Source organism: Ammospiza nelsoni, chromosome 15, assembly GCF_027579445.1.
Source record: "Ammospiza nelsoni isolate bAmmNel1 chromosome 15, bAmmNel1.pri, whole genome shotgun sequence".
NCBI lineage: Eukaryota > Metazoa > Chordata > Aves > Passeriformes > Passerellidae > Ammospiza > Ammospiza nelsoni.
Genome location: NC_080647.1, coordinates 15016029 through 15042220, shown reverse-complemented (window position 1 = coordinate 15042220; position 26192 = coordinate 15016029). Strand labels below are relative to the sequence as shown.

At 39.6% G+C, this 26192-nt stretch overlaps 1 long non-coding RNA gene across 1 annotated transcript; it reads left to right on the top strand.

Moving 5' to 3' along the window:
• The first annotated feature begins 14408 nt into the window (after positions 1-14408).
• On the top strand, positions 14409-20187 carry LOC132080205 (uncharacterized). Its single transcript, XR_009419519.1, has 3 exons — positions 14409-14482; positions 14838-14905; positions 19985-20187. It is a non-coding gene; the product is annotated as an uncharacterized LOC132080205 (long non-coding RNA).
• The last annotated feature ends 6005 nt before the right edge of the window (positions 20188-26192 follow it).

Genomic DNA, 26192 nt, shown 5'->3' with positions numbered 1-26192 from the left:
GTTATTCTTATATCTGTTCTTTGAATTCATTCCTGTGTTATTCTGCCCTCTGTGAAACTCATTTTTTGAAAGGATGTGGTTTTCCAGGAACGTTTTACTAGGGTTATACATGTAATTACTGCCATTACCCAGATTTTAACAGTTATTCTGCATTTTATGAAGGGTGCTCCAGACATGCCCTGAGGTCAGTCTGAGCAAGTTACTGTGTCTGTCTGCTGTAATCCTGCCACCACTACCTGTAGCTTGGCTCTGTTAAAGCAGGTTTAGATGGATTCTGACTAGTCTGTTGGCAATTCACGTGGTCTTGTATCTTTTATTACCTGTGTTCATTTTTACAGTATTGAACTTTGTGTTAGCTGCCAACTTTATTAGCAAAGATTTTATATTGCTCATAAAAATATTCAGCAGCACTTGGTCAAGCCTGTTCCAGTGCCCACCCGTCCTCTGGGTGAGGAAGAAGCTGAAGCCCTGGGTCTGGCACCTGTCCTGCGACCATTTTTTGACTTGGCAGATTGGACTGCCCTTTCAAACCCCTTCCCTTTGACTGGGAGGAGTGATGAAAAGGTCACCTGCACTCCAGAGTCATTTACTGCTGCTCCCAGAGCTCTGTAATCCTTCTTGATACCTCTCAGACTGTGTCTGGTGCCAACATTATATGGATTAAATCTAACAGTTTGAAAAAATTCAAGTATATGTCGAGATAGCTTGATCTAGCAGATGAGTGATCTTGTCAGCTTTACAGGTTTGTTTGAGAAGATTTAGAAAGGCGTGGAAAGATTATGAAACCATGTTGACTGTCATTAATTACATTTTAGCTTCTAATTCTTTTTTGTTATGCAATTCACAGTTACTGTTCTGTAGCCTAATATGTTATACAGACTGTAACTCCATGGGTGTCCTTGCCAGTTTCACATCTTAAAACTACCCAGGGAGTCCTTCAAGCCTCGTGAAATTCAATGGTTTATTTGATTTATTAAACACTGGAATTTCACAGAATATGCTGGGTTGGAAGGGACTCACAAAGACCATCGAGGCCAGCTCAGGGCCTGCCCAGGACACCCCACAGTCCCACCCCGTGCCCCAGAGCACTGCCCAAAGGCTCCGTGAGCTCTGTCAGAGCTGCTGTGAGCGCTGCCCTGGGAGCTGTTCCAGTGCCCCAGCACCCTCTGGGGGAAGAACCTGTCCCTAATACACAGCTAAACCTTCCCTGACACAACTTCAGCCATTCCCTCGGACCTGTGATGGGTCAGCACAGAGGGGGATCACGGTCTGCCCCTCCTCATCAGCAAGATGTAACTGCAGTGAGTCTGTGCTCAGTCTCCTCCAGCTGAACAAACCAGATGACCTCAGCTGCTTCCCTTCCCCATCCTTGTGGCCTCCTTTGGATGCTCTCTGATGGCTTAATGTCTTTTTTGTATTGTGGCACCCCAAACCACCCCAGGACTCGAGGTGAGGCCACCCTGGTGAGAGCAGAGCAGGACAATCCCCCCTTGGCTGTGTCTGGTGCACCCCAGGACAGGGATGTCCCTCCTGGCTGCCAGGGCACTGCTGACTCGTATTCCATTTAGAAGCCTTCTCTGTTTATCTGACTGGTGCTTTGCAGATTCATGGATGCAAATCTTTTGGATGTGCCAGTTGGAAAATGCAGAGTCTAAATGGGTTCCTCCTTCTGTCACAGATAGTAATCTCTGTATTGTGTGTGACAGGCAGGACACACATGTCTGCTTAAAAAAAAAGAGTCCACAACTATCTACTGTACTTTCCTTAGTCTGCATCCTTGTTTAGGATTTTATCAACTGCATTTATTTATTTGACAATAATCTCTCTAATTTTGTTCTTGCTATATTTTAAAATGCTTCATTTCCCTTAAATGCACCAGTTTTATTTTCTCTAACCATATTGGCTATTGATATCTTATTGGTTTGCTTTTATTTCCTTCCTTTTAAATCCTTCTATTGATCACATATCTTTGAACTCTTAATTCTTGTTTGGCACTGCTAGTTTTCCTGTTCCATTATACTTAATGGGTTTTATGTTTGCTTTGCCATTTTAACATCCTCTGGCAGAAAGATTGAGTTGCCAGTTTCTCTCTTTACATTATTGTGTTCATGGCTTTCTAACCCATTTGCTATTTTTGTTATGTCTTTTTATGGTAAATAAATGACTATTAATGCACTGCAGAAAAATACTGAATATCCACAACAAAACCACTCAGCTGTCCTCAAAAAATTTCTCTTGCACACAGACATATGATTTATTTTTTCTTTTACTAATCCAGCAGGCTAGGGTTGTGCTTTCAATTAAAATGGCTTAGCTGAAGTAATTAGGATTTGTTGCTGTCAGCATGGATAAACTTGATAAAGAAAGAGACTAAATTATCTCATAGGGTTTTGTCTTGACTGTTTTTGTTAGCAAGTCTAGATAAATAGCTTGGAGCCATTATTGCTGAAAAGCCAGTTAGTGGCTTCAAGTTACAGCTGAATGCTGGCACCATTTGTACAACATTTGATATGCTACAAAACACTCTCTTCTCTGTGATACAGTGGTCATCCCATGGCCTGTGGCTCAAGGCAGGATACTTTGAGTAATTGCAAACTTAAATGTCTTGTAGTGAACCTTTTGCTCTGTTCCTACACTGTGGATATGATTCTTTCTGCCTTGACAAGCTGAAATTTCTGTTGCCTTTTCTTCTGCCAGGCTGGCTGCTCAGGGGTGCCCTCTGCTCCAGCTGCTTGCCAGTCACTCCACTGCAGAGCAGTTTTTCCCTGGGAAATGGGTCACTCCTTTAACTCTCCTGACTGCAGCAAGGTCCCAGCTGGGTAGTCCCGCCTGCAGGGCTTGCTGTGCCCACAAATGCACCCGGGAGCGTGCTGGGACCCCACACCAGGGCACTGTGGGCTTCCCTGGGTGGGCTGTGTGTGGTGTCATGGATCATGGGTAAATTCATGGCATGGCAGCAGGGAGATGCCTGGCACAGACTTGGAAAGGTGATGGAAGCCCCTGTGGACTCGTGAGTGGCAGCCAGTGGGTGTGGAATGGGCAGGAGGGTCCCGTGGGAGCACTGGGCATCGTGGCCAGACTCTGTTTGCAGAACAGAGAGTGTGGAATGACAACTGCTCAGGGCTTGATGCCCATGCTATGTGCATTTTGATGCCCATGACACGTGCATTTCAGATTGTGTGGGGTTTTTTGGTTGTATTTTTTTTTAACTTCTGATTAGCTCCAGCCTGGGTTTGTGATGCAGCTGGAGGGAATTTCTAGGCCATGTGCAGCTGGAAGAGATTCAGTTCCCATGCTCTGAGATGCTACAGTGCACATCAGAGCACTCTGGAGAGGGGTGCTGCTGAGGTTCAGTGCAGAAGTGCACTCCTGTATCCAATGAAGTGCAAAGGTGTTCCCAGTAAAGTTCCTTGGCACTGCTGCAGTGTGCATGATTACCAGGAGTAATTTCTCAGGCTACAGTAGATATCTCTGGTACCTCTGTATGGCAATTACTGTGAAGTACTGAGACTACTCTGAAGCTTTTTCTGTCAGGTCCTAGTTAAATTGGAGTTTGCATTTATTTTTTGTATTTTTATTGTTATTAGAGTTCATGAAGCCAAATTGCAGGAACATAACATATCTGGTTATTGGATGAAAGTTCCCCCAGTTTGTAGTCTAAACTCACAGTAATTAATCTGCTTAAAACCATATATGCTTCATAAATATCTTGTAGATATGTTATCCTCAGGCCTACTCCTATGCAGCAGCACATCCACCATTCTTTTATAATACACCTTAGCTCCCAGCCTTACACCAAGGAATGCATTTTTCACAGGCAGAATAATTGTATGAGTATATAACCGAGGATTCAATGGATCCTTTACACAAATGTTATTTCTTATTTCCTTTTCAGTAGCAAATGAGTTCTTGCCTTCAGAAATATGTGAGAACTGCAAGAGGCAGGCAGTGGTAATAGTGCAATAAATTGGCTTTAGAATTCTCATTCCAGGATTGGGTCATACTTATAGTTCACCATCAGAGCTGCCATCCTGCTGTAATTGTGAGATCTGGGCTCTGGGCATGTGCTGGATCAGCTTTAACTGATCTGCCAGACACTCCCAGCCCCTTTCTCCCCCACTGTTGAAAGTGAAGGGAGATGACCCATCTTGTTGTTGATCAGCATCGACTCCGACTTATTGATTAAATCAGCCACTTTATATAACAGTCTTAATTAACTTCATGCATATTGCAAAATTTGAGCTCACGATAGGTTACAGAGAAAACTCCAACCCCTCCTTTTGTTTACAATACCCGTGGTTGTTTATTGAAACCAAAATTAGTGTTCTCACTGTGATATGAAAAGTTCTCAAAACCTTCATATCTGTTCCCAGAGAGCCCAAGGACAGAATGTTATGCCTGTTATGGGAAGACTGTCTGAGAATCTTATTGTTTATAAAGTGGTGCTTGCGAGCCTAATTATTTACAAAATCAAGCCTGGGAATTGCTGCTTTACAGCTACCTTTTACTTTCCCATCAGCTGTATACCTTCATGGCCTCTTTCTTTAAACCATGCTTGAACCAGGCTCTCCACACCCCACCCTCCTCAACAGGGCAGGGGGAGGAAGAGGATGGAGCAGCTCATGGGTCAGGGTAAAGACAGGGAGATCACTCACCAGTTACTGTAGTACCAATTGTTATTTCTACTTCTTCACTGAGACAAGTGGTGGGATAGATATAGAATTTTTTACTGAAGATATAGAATTTTTTACTGAAGAATTGTAGGCTGAAACTATCAATATTCTCAGCGTTCTGCAAATGTTTTAAATTGACTACATCACATAATCCTAACCCAAATATGAAAAATCCAAAATCCTTTATTGAATAGAAAACTTCTTATCCATAAATTAAAGGGCTTGAATGAAGTCCAAAGAAGAACTGTTCATCCATAAATAACAGAGCACATGACTGGTGCTTCCTGCACCCTTGATGCAAAGGAGAATCTTGTGAGGACAGGGCTCTGAATCAGTGATGCTCTTTTGCCTTTCAGACTTGTTCAGTAATGGACTTCTGAAAAGATTTTACTGATATTTTTCTTGTTTAAACTTTTTGTCCTGTTTTTGATGGTACAGCTGTCACAGGCTCTTTATGCTGACTTCTATTATGAGATATCTCTCAGTGAAGGCTTGGAGATCCCTCTGGGCAATCCCAGTTCTCAAACTGAGCACTTCAGTTTAGTGGGACATGCACTTTATCTCTTCAACTTTTCACACTTGTCTCAAGTTTCAGCCTGCTACAGGATGTCCTTGCCTCTCTATATCAGTAATTTCAAAGCAAAAAGTAAGTAGGAGGTCCTCTTGCTGACAATTTAAAAACCAGGGCGGTAAATTTTATTTTAGTGAAGTGGTTACAAAAGTAGAATAAATTTACAGGGGAAAAAAAGCATCAAACAAAAGCAGCTGTTCTGCAGAGAATATGCCTGTCATTAGGCTGTTACCTCACATTGTGTTTCTCTGCAGTGCCTTCTGGCAGCATCTCAGTGCTCTGCTTTTGGGGCTCTTTAAAATGTATTCTGCTCTGGTACCCCTCTCTAATTGCACTTGAAAGTTATCAGGATGCTGGTGAGCACTAATGAGTCTTCAAAGAAGTATGTAGGGACTTTCACTTCCCTTTTGTTCATGCTAATTAAGTTAGGGAAATTTTATATTGTGCCTTGATTAATTCTGGGAATTTGTGAGAATGCAAATGAACATTGTTTATCTGGGGCTGAGTTATCTTTTGATATGCAAACACACTTTGATATGCTGATTTTCATTAACACTATTACCTTCCTCTTTGGGAAGGACTTTGAATTACAATTACAATTCCATCCAGCTCCTCTTGCACAGAAGTTGTGACTTCTGCTACTCATGTCTTCTAATTGGATACAAATTCCATAGTGTAGAAATTATCTGAACAAATTTCTTGTTAGTCTAGCACTATCAGGGATTTAATCTTGTTTTCTCTAAGTCAGACTGTGTCTATACTAGTTAAACAGGTGACCTGTGTGATTCTGGGTTCTTCCACAGCATTCATAGTCCCAGAGTATACAGAGATGACCTGCATTCTGCAGGCCGTGATTATGGCTGATTTTACTCTATTATGCTTAAATCTAAACCTTTTATTAGGGAAATCCTTGAGTAAAATAGTCTAGATACCAATATAAGTGAATAAACAGATTTATAAATGCTATATTTAGCATAGATTTATTTTTTCCATGAACTCTTGGGAGCTCCTAAGGGATCTGTTAACTGTTTTTTTCTGAACAGATAGGACAGAATTTATATATGAAAAATATGCAGTCAGTTTCTTTGTAGCTTCTTTGCATTTTCCTGGTGCTTCTCACTGAAAACACATATGGAGGGCTGTTCATGATGCTATTTTTATTCTTGGTTTGTCTCTTAGTATATGCTGAGTGTTCTATTATAGAGCACAGAGCTAGATAATGTGTTCAAGTGTTGTGGATATAATAAAGAAGGATCCCCTAAAGCTTTTGCTTTCTAATTATATTCTGGTTTAGCCCACAATGTGTCCAGACATCTCTTCCTTACTCTGAAAGACACCCTAAACATTAGAAAGTGCCAAGCAAATTAAAGCACCCCATCAAAGTAAACAACCACATGGCAGAGTCCATATGTTCTAAAATTAAGCATATCTATGTTTAAAACAATGTATTAATTCTGCTGCTAAAAAGGGAAATCAAACCTATTCCCCTGTGTGGAAAGAATCATGTTGCATTTTGAATGACTATTAGCATAATAATCACTTCTTGTGATATTTTTCAATTTAGTCTTTTCGAAGCAAACCCTGGAAGAGTATTTGCTCTAAAATAACTGTATCACAGACTTTAAATGCAAGCTGCTTTTAGTAATGCTGATGTACCTTTTAAGCTGCCTCTGGGGCTTTGTGACAAGGCTCACAAAGTGATGTCACTGTGTGCTCCAAGGAAGGTGCTGCAGGTCTTTTAAGAACTAAGGCTTAGTTACATCTGAGATGTGGAGATTTCCCAGAGAAACCTCAATGGCTGTAGCTCAAGGCAGTGAGAGTTACAAATTTGCATAATTATTTTGGCCATTTTGGGGGTTAGAAGGATGTTACATTTTGATTTAGTTTATTCTCTTTCTTTAGGAAAGCAATTCTCTGGCTGCAGGACATATGAATCCACTGAAGAGCAAGGCAAGTTTGGTCAGAACAGCTGATGCCAGTGAACAAGATGTGTGTTTTATGTTTATTAAAAACCTGCCCAATACTCTTAAAAGATCTTAGCATGTACCTGCCTGCAAGCCTTAGCAAAATGTATGGAGAAATATTTAGAGAAGCTTTTTTTTGACAAGTTCTATTGCTGTGACTTCAATGAACACCTTTCACAAGCAGGTGTTTCAGTGCCCTGCTGCCCCTTGTCCTGCCTTGTGTTAATATTCAACTTTTAGGTAGAAAAAGTCTTGAAAGGCTTCAGTTTTTCAAAACACATGAAAGTAAAATATCATATGTATCTACTTGGCTGACTCAGTGCAAAGTGTTCTCATCCTGAGCTGACCCTCTCTTGTCCCAGTGGCTGTGGGGCCAAGGTCTCTCCTCTGCTCCCTTTTAGCTGCAGCAGGAAATGACATTCTGAGCAGAACCAGCTGCTGGGCAGAAACCTGAGCAGCAGAGCAGGGGTTTGTGCTGGGATAGTGGGATTCAGAGAAGTGGTTAACTAAAATCTCATGGAAATGGGGAAATAATGGTGTTGTGGTTTGTCCTCTGATGGAAGTTAACAGCCCAGACTGAGAGCTCTGCTCCTTGTCCTCAGCTGCTGATATATTTGTGTATTGTGTTTGTGTGGCCAGGGTTTTGGTAGTGGGGGGGTTACAGGGTGGCTCCTGTGAGAAGCTGCTGGAAGTTTCCCATGTCCCATTCTCCCATTTTTCTGTATTCTGCTCTGTGTATTAATTCAGGGCAAGTGAGGAATACCCCACTGGTGGGTTACTGACTCTTACTTTTGTGAGTAACTCCTGCTTTGCCAAGGCTTTGGAAAGGAGTTGAAGGTTCTGTGCTTGGCAGGGGGCAAACAGGAAAACATCTACTCTACTCTTTCAAATAGATGTTGCTGTCATGAAAAATGCTTTTACAGAAATGTTGGTCACACTCTGACACATCTCCCTTCAGAACTGTCTAAGTTTCTGAGATAATGGCTCACAAAGAGTGCTACATGGCTACATGTTTGTAATTTGAGTATACCTTCTAAAAGGAGATTGTTTCTGCAAACAAAGTCCTTCTTAAAGTGTTAAAGCATCATCTGTAAATTGACAGATTCACTGAGCTGGCAGAGCACTCCCAGAGAGCAGCACAGAGGCACCCCAGTGTTCATCTTGCACCCAGTCCCTTCAATCATGCTGGTGTAAACCACAAGAATTGCTTGAAATAATGTGAAGCTGTTATTCAAAAAGCAATTCATGCAACAACCAAATACCTCTCAAAATATTCTTTTGCAAAGCAATAGCATAAGATGAAACAAGGAATACTCATTGGGAAGCAATGAACTTTTGATGTCAGTTTATTTTGAGCAAGCATTTCAACTTCTGCCTTAGTATGTATAAAATGACAGATTGTTTACTTCTATTTGACATACTGTATTTTTCATTTTAAGTTTGCTTTGTAGCACAATGTTGTAAATGCAATGAATGACTCAGTCAACCTATACTTCCTGAAAGCTTTTTAGCATATTTAATCATTGTCTGTTTGGAGGTAGCACAATTTATTGCTAAAATGCTTGTGTTGTGATATAAATTATGCTAAGAGGAAAAGTACAGTGGTTGGAGCAATCAGAGTAAAAGTTGATCTGTGTAGTGAGTGCTCTGCAGAAAGTAAAAACCATTTTTTTGTTGAATATTTATGTGATCATATCAAAATGATCCCTTCCCCTCTTGCTGACAGCAGCCAGCAGTGCACTTGATTCATTGCTCACAAGGTGATTTTCCAAGTTCCCAGCAGAGATACCAACACTGAAGTCCAGCTCTGTTTCCAGCACCTCTTTCTTCCTGTGTATTTTGTTTCTTGATTAAAAGGAAGGCACATTCAATGCTAGTGGGAAGAGTTGGGATTAACACTTAAAACCAGGCAGGCAGAGCTGAGTTTGAACCAGAGTTTGAGCTTGAGCAGGAGGTGAGTGAAGGATGCAGAGCTGCTCCTGGCTCTGCCTCTGCTCTGCTGAAAGGGAGACTCTGGCCACTCTTTCTCTTGCCCATGCTTTAAGCTGCTGCAGCAAAGTGAGCACACAGTTACTGTGTGAGTAAAAGCCTCTGAGGACTGGGTTCTTGTGCCTTGTGTTCCTGTTATCTCCTATAAAATGTGCCAGGAATCGGAATTCAATCTAAGATATCTCTTGTGTCTTCATCTATTTATTCCTTAATTGGTCTAGCCTGCCAACTGGATGCTCAGCCATACTGGCAACTTTTTTGATAAGCATGATTATCCACCCAGGACTAGACAGCAAAGGCCAAATAATTTAATAAAATTTGCTGATTAGCCACCTGCTTATCGTGGCTTTTCTCACAATTGAAATTACTGTGGTGCTGGTGGTAATATACAAACTTCTGTGGAGTAGTGAAGATTACTGCTAGAACTGCTTAGATTTGATCTGCTGTGCTGTAGACAAAAGCACTAAACTAAAAAATATTTGCTTAATGAATAGCACATATATGGTATTTTGCCACATAATGTTTACTACTTGTTTATCTTCAGCTGAATTATGTCAGTGAAATTTGAAGTGAAGAGAAAGAAATGTTTGAATTCAGCCCCAATTCTAAAACCAGTGTAGGTGCTTCTGAGTTTGAATGAGTAATCCCTCTTGGTGGTCAGGAATTTATGTAGCTGAGGAGGAAAAGACCTGTGTGGTCAAACACAGAGTTATAGTAAGCAGTGTTCCAGCCTCACTTTCTTCTAGTTTATCCCAAAACAATCCTTAAGCATAATCATCCAAAAGTATTTGTACACTTGTAAAAGTGTTTTGTATACTCTGCAGTGAGTAAAGAAACAGATTTTATTTTCTGTTATGTGCAAGAAAGTTAAGTATTTAAGGAAACACTTGCTTATGATAGTGAGTCTACCTAATGGGGTTATTTAAAAATGTTGTGATGATTGAGAAGCAGATAAGTGATACCACTTACACTTTTACATCAGAGAATTCAGGTGAGATGAAGATTTGCTAGAAGTGGCAGGCTGTAATGGGTGCAAAGAAAATCACATTTGCCCACATTTATTGGGCAAAGTGCAGGAGAGAAGTGTTTGTTCATTCCTTCTCTGATGGGGCTGAGGGGGTGCACTGATGTTTGGCTGGTTTGGGTTGTTTTTTTTTGTTCACTTCTGAAACTCTTTTCTGTAGGTTTGTCAGAGCAGTCAATGGCTTTAAAAGTCTGTGTGGTGTCTCCCTGTGCCTTAGGGAGCCAAAGTGACTTTTTTTGTTGTTAATACCTCCTGTCTGTATTTGGGAACCGATGCTGTTATCTCCAAAATCAAAGCAAGAGACTGCATTTGCTTTCAAGGAAGCAGAATATGGTTCTGCTTTGTTTGGTTTTTAGTAATACACAATGTCTGAAGCTAAATGCATGTGAAGCATCTTCACATAGGCAAATGAGATTCAAATACAGATTGCACTGCAAACTGGCCAGCTTTGATTAGGAGATGAAATACAGGTAAATCTCTTTTGGCTTCCCTGAAAACTGGAATTACTGTTCCCTACTTAAAAGGCATCAGCTGAAGAGCAAGTTGAACAAAAGAGTTGTTATTCCTGTCTAAAATAGAGAATTATTGTCAGGCTTTCCTTATCATCATGAGAATCTGTTTTACAGAACAGTACAGCTGCCTAGATGATACATTTTGATCTCCTGCTGAGTTTTCTTAATGGAAAGAATTACTTCCTTTTTTCATTATCAACTTTCTTTTTTACAGACAATATTTATTTTGTTTTTGCTTTCTGTCTGTCTTGCAGATGTTAATAATTTAATTCTGACCTCACTTAATCCATTTTTACACAATATTGAATCGATTTGGTCTCAGTTTATTTTACAGCTGAGATAAAAACTCATTGTTTCTCTGGGTAAGAATGAGCGTGTTGGGATCTGTGATAAAACCTATTGAAAAATCTGAAAGCTGAACCAGCCATTAAAGCAGCTGCAAAATTCATTCACCCTAATCTGGGAGAAGACCTGTCAGAGACTTCAGTTGTCACTGAACTTGTTTGAATCACATCAGAGAGTCAGAAGCCTTTCTGAGTGCTGTGACTGACTGTGAGACAGATCTGCTGCTGCTGAACCTGTTTCTGCAACTTGGAAACAAAGCAGAACCAGAACCAGACCACAACTGCACTTTGTTTACTGAGCAAAACTTATTTTTGATATTTTAAGTGAACATCTTGTTGCTGGGTTTTGGCTTAACTTAGTGAGTTGTAATTGGGCTCCTCAGAGAAATTGATGTTCTACACATTGAGTGATAAAAATGTTTTCAGAGAGCTTTTATGCCACCACAGAAACTTTAATAGTTTATTCAGTCCTGGAAACAGGAGGGAACCACTGGCACATGCAGTCATGTTCTCTGGAGCAATATTTCACAGGAAAGCAAGAGCTTCCACTGACTTTTATATGTGAAGTAGCTTAAATGTTGAAGAACTACAACGGTATCTGTAAAACCTGCTTTTAACTTTATCCAGTTTCACAAAAGGGAGCACTGCCAACTGTCCCCACTGTGTGAAGTTTGGTTGAAAAGAAAATACTCTGTTAGTTTCCATAAGAGCACAAAACAATTTCTGAAAACCTGCCTGTGTTCCCTGTTCAGAGAGAGGATTCCTTGCTATTGACTCTGCTCCTGATGGGGCTAAAAATCAGTTCTCAAAGCCTCTGTGAGTTGCCTTCAGACTCTGGAACTGCTGCTTGAGGCCCAGTGTTGCAGACAAAATTACATTTTACTCTAATTTTTCCTCTGTCTCAGTGTTTGGTCCCCAGGTTTAGTTCTTGTGCCTTTTTCCCTACAGATAGAATTTAAAATTGGCATTAGTGTGAGCCAAGGACATTGATAGCCCATGTTGTAGCTTAGCCAAATCTTGCCTCCTCTGCTTATAAATTTTGAAAAGATTTTGACCAGTAGAGAATATCTGATCCTCTCAAAAGCCATAAATGCAAGATATTGTGGATTTTTCATTACCTTTTAAGAATTATGAGCAACATGTGATGATTTTGTTTCTGAAACCTTGCCTGATGATCCCTTGCAAACTGAGGTTCTTAGCTACTCACACTGCAATTCTGTGCCAGTTTCATCTTTTCTCACACTACTGCCAAATTTTTCTTGATCATAAAAAGTCCCTTAAAATCTGGCAACAGATCTTCCTTGTTCCTGTTTCTGAGTTTAAATCAAACTCAGAAAGGTTTTTTTTTTTTTTTTTTTAAATTATGATCCTGGCATTAGTCTTTAAAAATTAATTGTTAAGAACTGGTTTAACTTGAACCTGATATTTTCCTCCTTGCTTTTTCACATGAAGCTCTGCTAAGGCGAACTCTTATTGTAAAAAATATCCCATGGTGGAGAATAAGAGAGCATGTACAGGAATCATTACAGAATATACCCAAACCTGTCAGCTATCTTAGTCATGCTGCAGTGCAATTTTTTGAAGAAAAAAAACCCTGAATGACTTAAAATGAATGACTTGTGATTTTTTTTTTTTTTCTTTAAGTGCATCTGAGTTTGAGTGTTTCTGTGGTGTAACTTCAGGTCAGGTGTCAGCATAACACCATGAAATCTCCACAATGCAATCTGAGTTAAAATGATGTCTGGATCAGACCTGGAGGTCTCTGCATTGGCAGATGAGTAGGTACAGAGAAATCTGAATATCTGGGAAGGTTTCTGTGTATATCTTAGTGTAATCATTCTGGTTTTGGTTCTGAGGTGGTAAATTCAAGTTTTTTAAATCAGTTCTGGAAAATTCAAGGATGGAAAATATATTTTCCCGAGGAACTTCATGAGAGTTAATGAATCGTGCTATAAAAACAAGGTTGGAGTTCAAATCGTATGTTAAAGCAACATAATAAGGGGAATTTTGTTATAACTGTAAATTCTTGGTTGGTGGTTTTACCTTAGGGCAGAAAGTCAAAACTGAACTGAGATTACTGATCTTGTTTGCTACAAAGTGACTTCAACAAAAATGCCCCAAACCAAAGGACAGTAAAGTAATTTTGTAGAATGAATGGTTTCATCCACTTACTCTAAAGCCTGTTTTAGGCCACTCTTGTGTGTTTTATTTCTTTATGCCATCTGAAATTTTAGAGACACATTTTTCCCCAGTCACCAGTTTTAACCCATCCTTTGGACTTGCTGTGGGCCATTGAGAGCAGAGCAGTGGCACCATGGGCAGCACCTGTGCCTAAGGCTCCTGCAGAAATTCAGAATTTTCTCTCTGCTTCACTTTCCAGTGGATTTACACATTTTTCTCAGTTGTGAATTAAATTTCCTCCCCACCATCATAACTTGCCTGTAGAGCATGACAATGTTCAAGTGGACTTGAAAAGCAGAAGGAAACACCTCCTTTTACTGCCTTACAAGCTCAAATTACCCCATTGTCACTTGAAGTGTTCACACCTCCGAATAAAATTTTGATGGATATCTTTGTATCACCAACTTAAAGACTTCATATTAGGTCATTAGTCTTCAGGTTTTGACAGGACTGTGAATATATTTTACAGTTCTCATTTGTGCTGTGGTCTCAGGGGTCCCAGGTAATGTCCACAGAAATCCATAAAAAAGACTTCTGTTAATTCTGCCTGTTGCATTTGGATTCCTACACTTGAGGATACAAAGATTTTGTAGGCCTCAGGATTTCCTATTTTTTGGATTTTTTGATATAGGAGTTGCCACATGAGATAAAAGCAAGGCTCCCCTGTCTCTGCACTCTGTCTCTGGTAACAGTCAGGACCAGTTTTTGAAGGAAGGACATGAGAAGCATTGCAGGAGCAATAAAGGAAGAGCTTCCCCCAGATGATTTGGTTTCCTCCTTCCGTCTGTGAGAAGCTGAATAAAGACTTGAAGCAGGAGAATTTACACTCTTCAAAGTTTTAAATCCTTTGACTAAAAATAATTTTTTCTCGTTGAACTGGTGATAATTTGCCCTCCACTTCCCCTGCTGTTAATTAAATCCTCTTCATCTGTCAACAATAGAATGTAAGGTTTTTCTTAGTATCCCATATAAATGGTTAAATCTATTTATTATATATAATGTCCTAAATTCTGCAGCATCATTTGCATTTATATCTCAGTTGTTTTGTTTATGTATACTTTTCTTCCTCTTTTTTTTTGGCTATGTATTTTTCATAAGCACATTTTTTATACCTTTTTAGTTTATATTTACAGAGCATAGCAAATCACAACATGTTTCATGCAATCTGTCTCTGCTTCTGCTGAAGAACAGCTACTGATTTGATGAGAAGCCAGCACTTTTAAGGTGGGTGATAAAGCTGGGCTCTTAAATCTATGTATAAATGGGGTTTATATATACTTTTTATAGGTTGTCTGGTTTCTAAGATACTTGCACTATTCTGTTGGTTTGGTGATAGCTCTTGATATATGGAAGTTGAAGTTCTTCCTTTATCTTTTGGGGCTCAATCTAGAACATCAGAACAAAAATTCCTGCCCTTGTTTTCCACGTGGCTCTGCTTGAGAACACCACATGGGGCATTGTCACAAGCAAGGGACAGCTTGCAGCTCAGTCTGTGTGCAGTGCAATAGCTCTTCTTGGGGATAACTGGTGATTAGTGCCTGCAAGGAAAATATAATTGTGTGCTGCTTTGTATTCCCAGGGTAAACTGAATCCCCTGTGGGTGTGAAGGCCCAGGTTCACTGATAAATCCAATGAAAGCTGACCAAGGTATGATTCAGACTTGTTTTTGGTGGTTTTTGTGCCTTAGAGGATGCTGGTAGGAACCCAGTGGTGGAAGTGAGAAGAAGTAAACAGTGCATAACTCAGTGTTCTGCCCACTGTGGTGTTCAATAGGAGTTCCAGGATGCTGCTCCTCTTTGCACAATTCATCTCCTGGGAGATGCTCAAGCCATGGGAACGTGCTGATCATCTCTGTTCCTCCTCCTGCTGTCTGCAGACCCCTCGTGTGTGCCTGTGCTCCCAGCTGCCTGGTGATGGGCCCGTTTGCACATTACTGCAGCCTGTTCTATATTCTGTGTGGGTTCCACTATGCACGTGCAGTGTCACAGAGTCATGGAATAGTTTGTGTTGGAAGGGATCTTCAAACGTCTCTAATGCACATCAAAGAGGAGGCTTTTTGGTTTCATGTAGATTAAATAGTGTATAGATTAAGAGTTAAAAAATAGGTTTTATTTAATCATATAAGAATTGACACAATTTTGAGCTGAAGATTGGTCTAGCCCAATATCCCATGTTTGTTTGATGGCAGACAAAAGAGGATGCTCAGGAAGGAGTCTACAAATGGAGCAATGGTGTAGTGGGACATCCTCAAAGATGTCTTCCCTCTCCCTAGAGATTTGTGGCACCTTAATGGATAGACTATTTCTATTTAATTGGTGGGGAATTTGGTGAGGTGCCACCCACAGAAGTTCAAGGATTGTGCTTAACAGGGAACCTCATCATTGAGACTGATTGTGGGCACATTGATATTCTGGCTCTGCTGTTTCCTACCATCAAAGGAAGACCCTGTCTGATCAAACCAGGTGTGATGGCCTGACTTACACAAAATTGATTTCTGTCTCAGAGAAACCTTGACTCATGGTTTTCAGCTTGTTCAGAACACATACATCGTTACTTTCTTTTATCTTACATGCCATGCAATTAAAAAAGCATGGACTTTTCTGAAGGAGAAAAAGTTGATCAGAAAAGCCTGTTGTACAGAGAGTGCTGTTACAGGACACAAAACGATGCTCTGATCATGTTTTGACTTTTTTTTCACATTTGGACACAGAATTTAACAACCTCTTGACTTTTTCTTCTTAATCAGGAACACTTTATTTTTGTTCAATTAAAAGAGTGTCTTGGAGCTACATGGCTTCAGAAAGGTCATGTTGTAGACCCTTATGCAGAACAATTGTCAGTTGATTCTCCATTCATTAACTCTGCAGAAGGAGGTTTTTCTTTCAAGATGAGAAAGAAATCAGTGGCACAGTTGTTTTTCTTGTCTTCTGATTCCACTTCTTTTTGCCCATGGTATGCAGCTTGTAGTATTTTCTACATCTCTGTGATATTTTTTTTCTTTTTTTCCTTTTTTCCTTTTTTTCCAGAATAAGTTTTTCAGTTTCTCCTTTAGTCCAAGCTCCTTCAGGAGTTCTTGTGCACTTTTGGGTCAGCCCTAGACAATGCATTTGTGGTTTCAGGAGCAGCAGTCCCACCCCACTTCCCCTGCCAGTTCCAGATTTGCTGGAGATTTTGGGTGATGCTGGGTAGTTTGAGCTCCTGCCTGAGATAGAATCCTGGTGATGCAAGGGAGACTCAGGAATTTGTGGCCTCAGAGTTTCAGGAGCTGTTCTTTAACCAGCTCTCTGTGGCATTTTAATTTAGGGCTCAGCCCTATTCAATCCCAGATGTGAGATCTTTAGAGGAAATACTTATCCTTCATTTTCTTTGAGTATGTCTTTGGATATGCTTTGAAAATTAGGATCTCTAATGTAAATACATCAGAGCTTTTAGATTTGGGAGGGTGAACAAGGAACAAATATTTAGCTTACAACCTTTTCACAAGCAGATTTAAAAAAAATTATTTACTAGGTTTTCTACAGGATTGTGAAACATGGCTTTTCCTTTCAACCTCTATTGGTCAGGATTTTTTCATTATTAGATTAATTCACTTGAGAATTTTATAACATGGCAAAATAATGTATGCCTAGAACATTCAGTTATCAAATTTAACTCTCACAGGGAATTAATGAGCAAAGGTCTCAGCAGAGCTACAAATCTGTTTATTTTTGCAAGGTAATAGGAAGAACAGTCAATATTTTTGCTGTGCTTGTGCAATTTTGATTAGCAGCTCTCAGATGTGGATTACCTGGACTTGACAATAATAGTTTCTACCTTTTGCCAAGTTTTTGCCCAGGTTAATTTGGCTCTACTTCTGTTATCCAAACAAAAATGGAAATTTTCAAATACAAAACATGTCAGAGATCAAATCACTGGGAAATGTGTGATTTTTACATGAAGAAAAACCTGTTGTGACAAAAATCATCAGTAAAATGCTATAATATGGGTAAAATGGTGCCAATATGTAAAATAACAGTATTTATTAAAATGTAATGGGTTGATATCCTTGGCTTGATTTCAAACATTTTTCATAATATTTCCCTTGATTCATTGCAATGAGGCTACATTTGACTGGGCTGTACGTATTTTTTATCACATTTATTTACCACTTCTGGCAGCCAAAGATATCAGTGACATTTAACTAACATGGGTAAATCAAGGAGAAATATATCCCCTCCCAAGCAAATGTACAGTGTATTTAGCAGAGATAAAACCCTCTGAAGTGTGAGTTCTCTACCCACTGAATTTGCCCCAGAGCTTTGATGCAGCTCCAGGTAAACTGGCAGGTATGGCATGATGGACTCTGTAGAACAGCAGGTTTGATTTTCTGGTTTGTTTTCTCACTTTTCTCTGGTGTGGGGTTGAGCAAGTGGCAGTGTGGGGCTGAGTTTCAGGATGGGGTTAAACCATGACAGCAGTGCACAGAGGTCCAGGAATTCTTGTTCCTCCAGTGCAGGGGGCACCTGGAGCCAGAGGAACACCTGCACTGCCTCCTTTGGCCTGAAACACAGTGGGGAGAGGGCCATGACCCCAAATCTGGGGGGGATTTCTCACCCCCTTTTATAGCCATGGCCCATAATGCTGCAGAACAAATGGCCCTTTTTAAACATCCATGTCACTGGATTCACATTTTCTTCCAAAACCCAGAACATTTCTGACTCACTGTAGTCCCTACTACAAGCTCAGTTTGCTAACTTTGTGCAAAAAAAAAAGTAGGAAACTTGGTGTCTACTGCAAATTACTTACCCTGGAATGTCACACACTGTGTAGTGACATGAATTAATCTCTTAATATGCTCTGCAGTGCTGAAAAATGCTTCAGATGCCTGAATATAGCATTGCAGCAAGTTCTGATGACAAAAACATATTGCTCTTCTCATTTTTAATCTATTACTTGCTCTGTGACAGAAGGTTGCTTTTTCAAGCTGTGAATCTTCCTGGTCTGGAAGATACAAAAATAATACATTTACTGGTCTCCAGGACCTGCCAATAAATCAATAATAACTGGATTTTTGTTCCTGATACATTTGATCAATGAAGTGAAAAAATTCACAAAGTTTCTCTTTAGAATAAATCATCTTCTCAAAAGCCTGATAATTCACTAAGTTTCTGTTAAGAATAAACCATCTTTCCAAAAGCCTGTCCTTTCTGATGAGAAGATATTTTATCCTATGAGATTTTTTCTGTGTAAGTGCAGTCCAAGTGTTCTCAATCAATTGCAGTATTTTTCTAATTTAATAGATGATTGCTGGGTCAATGTCACATTTGTAACCATTGCCTGAAGATGTTTTTTCCTCTTGTCATCAGAGGAAGACATTAACTTCATAATATTTACATGGTTTAATATTTTAATTTTTGTTGTAGTGACGCCGGACAAAAAAAACTGGGAATGTTATTTTCACTCCTGAGTGTGGAGGTCAGGACTAGAATTGATCAAGTGTTTGAAACTTCTGTGCCAATTGCTACAATATGCCTCAGGGTTTTTTTGTATGTTCCAGCACTCTTAGTTTTAACAAATTGGATAAGATCTCCCTGTGATGCAGCACTGCCAGCTGCTCTGGTTCTGCTCTCCTCATTATGGCTTTGTTACACCCCAGGCACTCAGGGATGCTCCAGGGCTTTGGGCAGCAGTGGAAATGTCTAGCACTGCCTGGTACACATCACTTGTGGCTTGCTGGCACCAATGGATTTGTCCTTGGAAACAGAAACTTAATGTCTGTCTTTAACGCATGCTTGCATTGTTCTTCCAAATCTTTTTTCCCATTTTTTTATTATCTTTATTTCCCATTTATTTATTATCTTTATTTAAAAAAACCCAATCCCAGAGGGTGTTTAAGAGTCCTTCTTAATGTTTTGTGCTGTTAATTATTGGAAAGGCAATGGTTTTTCATAAGTCTCTGGAATGTTTGCTTGTGTTCTGTGGTTTTGCTGAGAATGGTCCAACAAAGCATGGCCCCAGATCCCCACATGGAATTCCTTGTGCCACAAAACTGAGTGAACGTGGTGTTCTGCCACAGGAAATAGTGCTTATTTTTTAATTTTAATTTTATTTTTACATTTTTTTATTTTTACATTTTTTTATTTTTACATTTTTTATTTTTACTTTTTTATTTTTACTTTTTTATTTTTACTTTTTTATTTTTACTTTTTTATTTTTACTTTTTTATTTTTACTTTTTTATTTTTACTTTTTTATTTTTACTTTTTTTATTTTTACTTTTTTTATTTTTACTTTTTTTATTTTTACTTTTTTTATTTTTACTTTTTTTTATTTTTACTTTTTTTTAGTTTGACTTTTTTTTAGTTTTTAAATTTAATTTTATTTTAATTTTTTTAACTGGGTGTCCCCAGGCAGATGAGCTTGGGTTACAGGGACAAAACATCTTCTAGCTTGGGGTAGGTTCTTGTCCTGCTGGCTCAGAGGATGGATGTGCCCTCAAATAACTTCAGTTTCCGTTTGCTATCAAGAAATCTGATTGCAGATTTGTTGTGGTCAGGAGAGAAGAGTGAACTTAAAAGCAGGTGAAGATCTGAAGCATGTCAGCAGATGTATGAACTATTAGTACCCCAAGCAGGGCAAAGCCATATTTTGGAGCATTTTGGGGTGCAGAATAAAATCATGGCTATTCATTTCTACAAAAGCAGACTCTATTTGGAATTTAAACCATTTCTTCCTTTCTATTCACCAGTCATGCAAATGCCTTTGCCAGACAGAGACGCCTCAGGGATGAAGATGGACCAAATAAAACCAAATGAAGAGGGACCAATATTCATGTAGCTGGAGATTTTGGGAGGTCCTGACGTGTTGGAGGGAGGAGGCAGAGGTGAGATAAAGTGGGGTTTCATCAGTTCTTGCAGACAGAATCTGTTTAAGGCAGAGGAATCATCTGCAGCAATCTGCCACCCCAGTAATTGGGTTCCTGAAAGTCTTCCAGTTAATACAAGGTGCCAGAGTGCTTCAAACTTTGGGAATTGAGAGTCCTGTTTAATTTATATTTTCTGTTTTCTGTTTCTGAGTGCTGTGGGGTCAAAGTACATTATTTTCACAGAAGGAGAGAGGAAAAAGTAGTAAAATTAATATTCACCATACATATTCCCAGTATGTGAGAGGAGATGATAGATGCTATGCATATGTGTGAGAGCTGGTGTCGAGAACTTGTGAATTTAAACTTGAGAAGGACAGGGCTTCATTCCAGCACATGAGTTTGTTCAGCTTTTCCCTCTTACTGAAGTAGTTGGGAGCAGACAACAATTAAGATTAGTAAATCTCTCCTCTTTCAAATTAACAAAAAGGGATGAGAGCAGCTTCCAGTGCCCACCTCTCAAGTTTGCACAGAAAATTTAAATAGTCTTGAAGCATTGTTGAGAAAGCACATAAAGAAAAAATACTTTTTCTCATTGTTTTGCTATTTGGCTTTAAAACAGAGAGTGTTTGGTTCTGTTGGTAGCATGGATGAATTAGCTATTAATGATAAAGTTTGATATTATTTATGATTGATTTATAATGAATAGAAATATGAAAGTGTCAGCAGCTCTCAAAAAGAAGCAAAAGGAATTCTAGGATTTATAAGGAGAGAGAAAATAAAAGCCCTGTGGTCTTGGTGTACCTGCATCCTGAATACTGTGCCTTGTACTGATTCCATCTCTGTAAAAAGGATATCAAAAAGAATCTGTCAACACAACTTTTTCCTAAAGTAGAAACTAGATAATGCCTGTCAGGAATGTTATAGGCTTGGGAAATTACAAGGGAAGAGAGATCATATTTAATTTTCCCAAGGGTTTCTCTTCTACATGGATCCATAATTTATATTCCCATTGCAGGGACTTCTCTTAGTCCCCTTAGTAACTGTGGGTTTGTTTACCAATTACAGAATGCAAGGATGAACCAGTCTGATCACATTTTAAGTCTTCCAGGATGTCTTCCCAAAGCATTTTGCTCTGCTTCTCTTGTCCAGCCTCAGGATTCCCCTTAAAAATCTATTTCCTCTTTAGAATTTGTAATCCAATAATTCAATTCTCCTCTGCTGTATGAGCAAATCTCACCCAGGACCTTGCCTAGAAAGAGCTGAAAGGAGAATATACAGTGTTAAATTCAATATCTCATGACTAGCTAATTAAGACTTTTAAATTTGTTGTACTACTTTTACGAAATGTTAAACTCTGAAACAAGTGCTTCCATGGAAAAAACATTACTTTTCAGACACAGCATTTGTTACTTTACATTAAATTTTGAATTTAATGTGATATGGGATTAATGTTTAGAAAATTGCTTTTATTTTATGGATTCCTTTCTTTAGATTGCTGTCCTGCATGTGAAAATGATCTCTGTATTTTTACTACGAAACACATACTAGGAGCTTTATTGCCTGTTTTATTGTTAGATCAATATAACCTCAAATATTGGTTTAAAGGCTTTTCCTACTATAAAAAAGGGAAATAAGGATATGGAAATATATGCAAGATATGCAAATACAGAGGAAGTGAAGAGTGTTGGAGAGCTGTGATAGCTCTGTGGTAGGCTGTAGAATCTTGTGGAGTTGTCACTGCCAGGAGCCCATCTTTATTCCTGAGGTCATGTTGGCACCTTGCAATAACTTGAGCCTATTTGAAAGAGTTCTGAGAAAAACCTGGGAACTCTTTTGGGCAGCTGAGAAAAATCTGGGAACTGTTTTGGGGAGCTGATTTCTGAGCTGCAGACTGGGTTTCAGAGAACTGACCAGCACAACAAAGCCAGTGGGAGAGTTGTAGAGCCTAAAATCTCCCAGCCTGGAGGATGCAGAAGGATGACAAGCCATGTTCTGTTCTGTGTACACTGCAGTGAGGAACTGAGTGCTGCTCCTTCCATGAAATCTGATGGGAAGCTTGTCCCCAGCCCCTGCAGGTGCAGCCTCTCGCCTGTGCCAGCTGTGCAGAGCTCTCTGCTGCTTGCAGGGATGCTCTCATCCCTTCTCTAGGGGCTGCTTTTGTGCCTGCCCCTGATGCAGGGAATTATGTGTTCCGACTCCATGATTCAGAAGGCTGAACAATTGCTTTATTAAGCTATTCTATATTACACTAATACTATACTAAGGAATACTAAAGAATGCTAACCAAAAACCCATGACTGTCTGAGACAGCCAGGACACAGCTTTGACCCAACTGGCCAAGGAAACAAAACAACCTTCACTGGTGTCCAATAACTAAATCTCTTTGAGTGAACAATCTCCATAGCACATTGCACATGTGCAAAGCAACAGGAGCAGTGAATAGAGATAAGAATTGTTTTCTTCTCTGAGCCTCTCACTGCCTTCCCCAGGAAAAATCCTGGGAGAGAAAATTGTCTCTCTCTGTCCAGAGAATGTGAATACCACTCCTGCTCCCCTATTCCTGCCTTTGATGAAGTCCTTTGAGACCCTCGTTGTGTCACATTTGAGAGCAGATCCAGCCACAAATCCTTCCTAGTAACCTGGAATTGAGGACAGTCCATTTTCAAAGTTGTAGATATAAGAATATAGAGTCATTTATGAGGAAAAAACCTCCCAGCTCATCAAGTCCAACCATTAACCTGGAGGGGCCAAGCCCACCAGTAAACCATGAGCCTGAGGGCCACATCTACATATCTTTTAAAGCCCTCCAGGAATGGTGACTCAACCATTTCTCTGGGCAGCCCGTGCCAGTGTTTGACAACTCTTCTGCTGAATATGTGTCTTAGAGCAAACAAACTCTAAGATTTGTGATTCATTGGCAGCAGTGATAAGAAAGGAAGAAGCAGTAATAAATTGATAAAGCAATAATAATCCTGGCTACCTCCAAAATAAGAAAAAGAAAAATGTTTTTTTTTTTTTCCCTTGTTGTTTTATTTTGTTTCATTTTTGATGCTTTTGTGTCTGGCAGTAAATTGTCACTGCAGATCACACCTCTGACTATATTTCAGTTGTAAGAAACCTGGACCTGAAAGAAGTGTGATTATCTGGAGTAGTGGAGTGACCTGACTGCAGAATGTGCTAGCACTCTTTGTTCTCACTTCTGCAGTCACACTTACGAGATTTGTGTGATGCCTTCAGCTATTACATGAACATTAAAGCCTTTTCCCACCATTTGATAACTTTCCTGATGGGCAGCACGAAGGACAAGCAGAACTAGTTTTGCCCCCAGGACTGCTATAAAATTTTTGGAACTTTGCTGTACTTCTACTCTCTGTGCTTGAAAAATCTTGTTTGGAGACCCCTTTTCAAAATAAAGTTGCAGATTGGGCTCTGAACTATGAATTACTTGTGCAGTATCCCTGCATTCACTTTCTCCTGTTAGAGGCACATGATTCCTCTGTGTGGAAAAGATTTTAGCCAAAATTATTTTCTTGACTTCATCACGCTACTCCTTTTAATTTTTTTCCAATCTGGAAACAGCAGTTACTGTTTTGGTGGAAGGAAAGGAATCTAGAGCTGAATCTTGGATTGAATCAGAAAGGAAGAGAAGGAAGGACTTGAAATGAGCTACAGCAAAAGACAAGAATCCATACAAAATGTTTGTACTGAGGGTAGCAGTGTCCTATGCAGATATTTATATCTTCATAAATCCAAACAAATGTCTCTTACCTGAGAAAGATTATCTATTAGTTTCTTCAGTTAACAGTGAGGGAAAGCTGAGATGTGAGAAAAGAGCTTTTAAATATAAGGTAGTTGAGCCCTGAGAACACCTCAGCTCAGGGACAAATGAGGAATATTTTCTGCTGTTCATAGGGGTCTGTCCTGGTAATGTGCCAGGGCTGCAAAAGGAACAACCTTATTGATTAAAGTGCAGTTTTGTTGTGGTGAGTGCAAGCAAGAAGTGTCACTCTTGCAATAACAAGGTAAAGGACACAACCACAGCCCTGCTGAGGAGCACTGTGCACACACAGGGTAAATAGAGAGGTATTCAAGCTTTGAAACAAAGTGGAAAGGGAATGAGGAAAAGAAACCCACAGGGATGAAGAAATGGGCTTAGTAACAGTAAAAAGAAATATCTGGCTGTGCTTCTTTTTCTGGGCAAGAAGGAGAAGAAAGCGAGAGGAGAAACCCATTAAAATTAAGAAGCATTTAATGTTAGATTCTATTATAGAAGGGATTGATTGACTAATCTTCCTAAACGGACACTGATAGATGAAAGTGTCTCTGGACAAACCTTAGAGGTTTTTGTGCAAAAAGGCTCTGACATTCCTTGTCAGGACTGTAGCAAAGGGATTTCATTGGTTTGTATTTGGAAAAATTGGGATATATGCTTGATTGGTGCCTTCCTTTAGAACAGTTTTGGTTCTGCAGTATTTCAGAAGATCCAAGAACTTTATATTTCCTCAAGAAAATGCTTTAAAGCTGTTTTTTTTCCAAATGATTATTTTTATTTAAGGTGTTTTCATCTCTAAAGGTCTTCAGCAGAAAAAAAATCTTTTGCTTATACAAGCTTCCCATGGAACCCTGGCAGAATTACTTCAGATTTTCTGCTGGGGCTGTGAAGCACTGTTGACACCACGGTGGTCAAGGTGCAGTGAAATGCAGTCAGAGCTCTGGATGTACAACACAGCAGAACTGGGAGATGAAGGACGTCCCTGTTCCTGGGAGAGCAAAGTGCTTTATTTATTTAAAAAAGCACCTACAGTTTCCAGAAGATTATTACTCACTATTTTGCTCTTTCAGGAAATAAGGCATCCTTAAGTCTTTATTCTGATTCAGAAATATTTTCAAATATCAGAATTGCTCTCAGAAAAAAGTTACCAGCTTTGTCTGGAAGCCAGTGATATTTGTCTGTGTGCTTTATCTCTCTGCATTTGGCACAGCTTTGAGCTGGATATATGACTTGATTTTTAATCTTACTATTATATAAAATATTGCCTTTTAAATGGATAACTTTGCAGTAGTTCTTTCCAATCAGCACTTTGCTGGCTTTGTGCTTGTCACAGGATAACAGCTTTGTGCAAACTTATGTTGCCATAAAAAGCACCTTCCCACTGTTTTGGCCTTGCAGAGGTGGGCTGGTTAGGGCATGGTTTGTGGGAGAATCAGTGCAATAAAGGAATGGCTCAATCTGATGTAAAATCCTTGAGAAAGGTTATAAGGGGTGATGGAAGCACAAGAGGGGCTCTGTTCTGAAAATTTTCTCTGATTTGCTTTTTAAAAGGAAAAACTCTAAATGCAAAAAATGCAGTTCCTTGTTCTCACAAGCATTTCCTTCCTTGGTAACTGTTTCCAAGCTGAATTGTTGACAAAAACCAAATCAAAACTCACTCTAGTCTTTGAAATCACTTGACAGTTTTCCCTCTCCTGTTTTAAAGTCTGTATGGGTGGATTGATTGGTCTGGTTAATGCTTTTTTCTGTAGTGCCTCCAGTGGCAAGAGGTCTCATGCTGGGGTCAGTGGCCTGAGCGTGCAGGGGTAAAGCTGTGTCAGAGACCAGGAAAAGCAGCCTGTGCTCGTTAATTCAGAGTTTGCCTCCCTCTGCTCCCCTGTGCCAGTGTACAGCAGCACCACAGGAGGTGTTGCACAAATTCCCCAGCACTGAGTGCAGGGAGATTTGTAGGGGGTTTATTTTTGCCTCGCCTGCTCCAGCTCCATCTGTGTTTCCTATTGGAGAGCTGCAGCTGTATGGATGTTTGCAGAGAATTCCTTGGCAGTCAAACACCAGCCAGGGAAACAGGCAGGAATCATCCCATCTTTCTGAAATTACTTGTTTTCTTCATCTCATGCTACTGAGTCCAGAAGGACACTCAGAAGGAGAAAATTGTTTCTGTTTAAGTGAAGAGGTTGCTAAAAATACTTTCTGTTTGGTTCTGGTGGTTTTTTTTTGCATTAAAGTATTTTAGTACATTTTTATTTTTCCTATTTCCCAAGTGCATGGAAATAATTTTAAATTTAGTACAAAGGTGTGTCTTTTTTTGCTAACATGCAG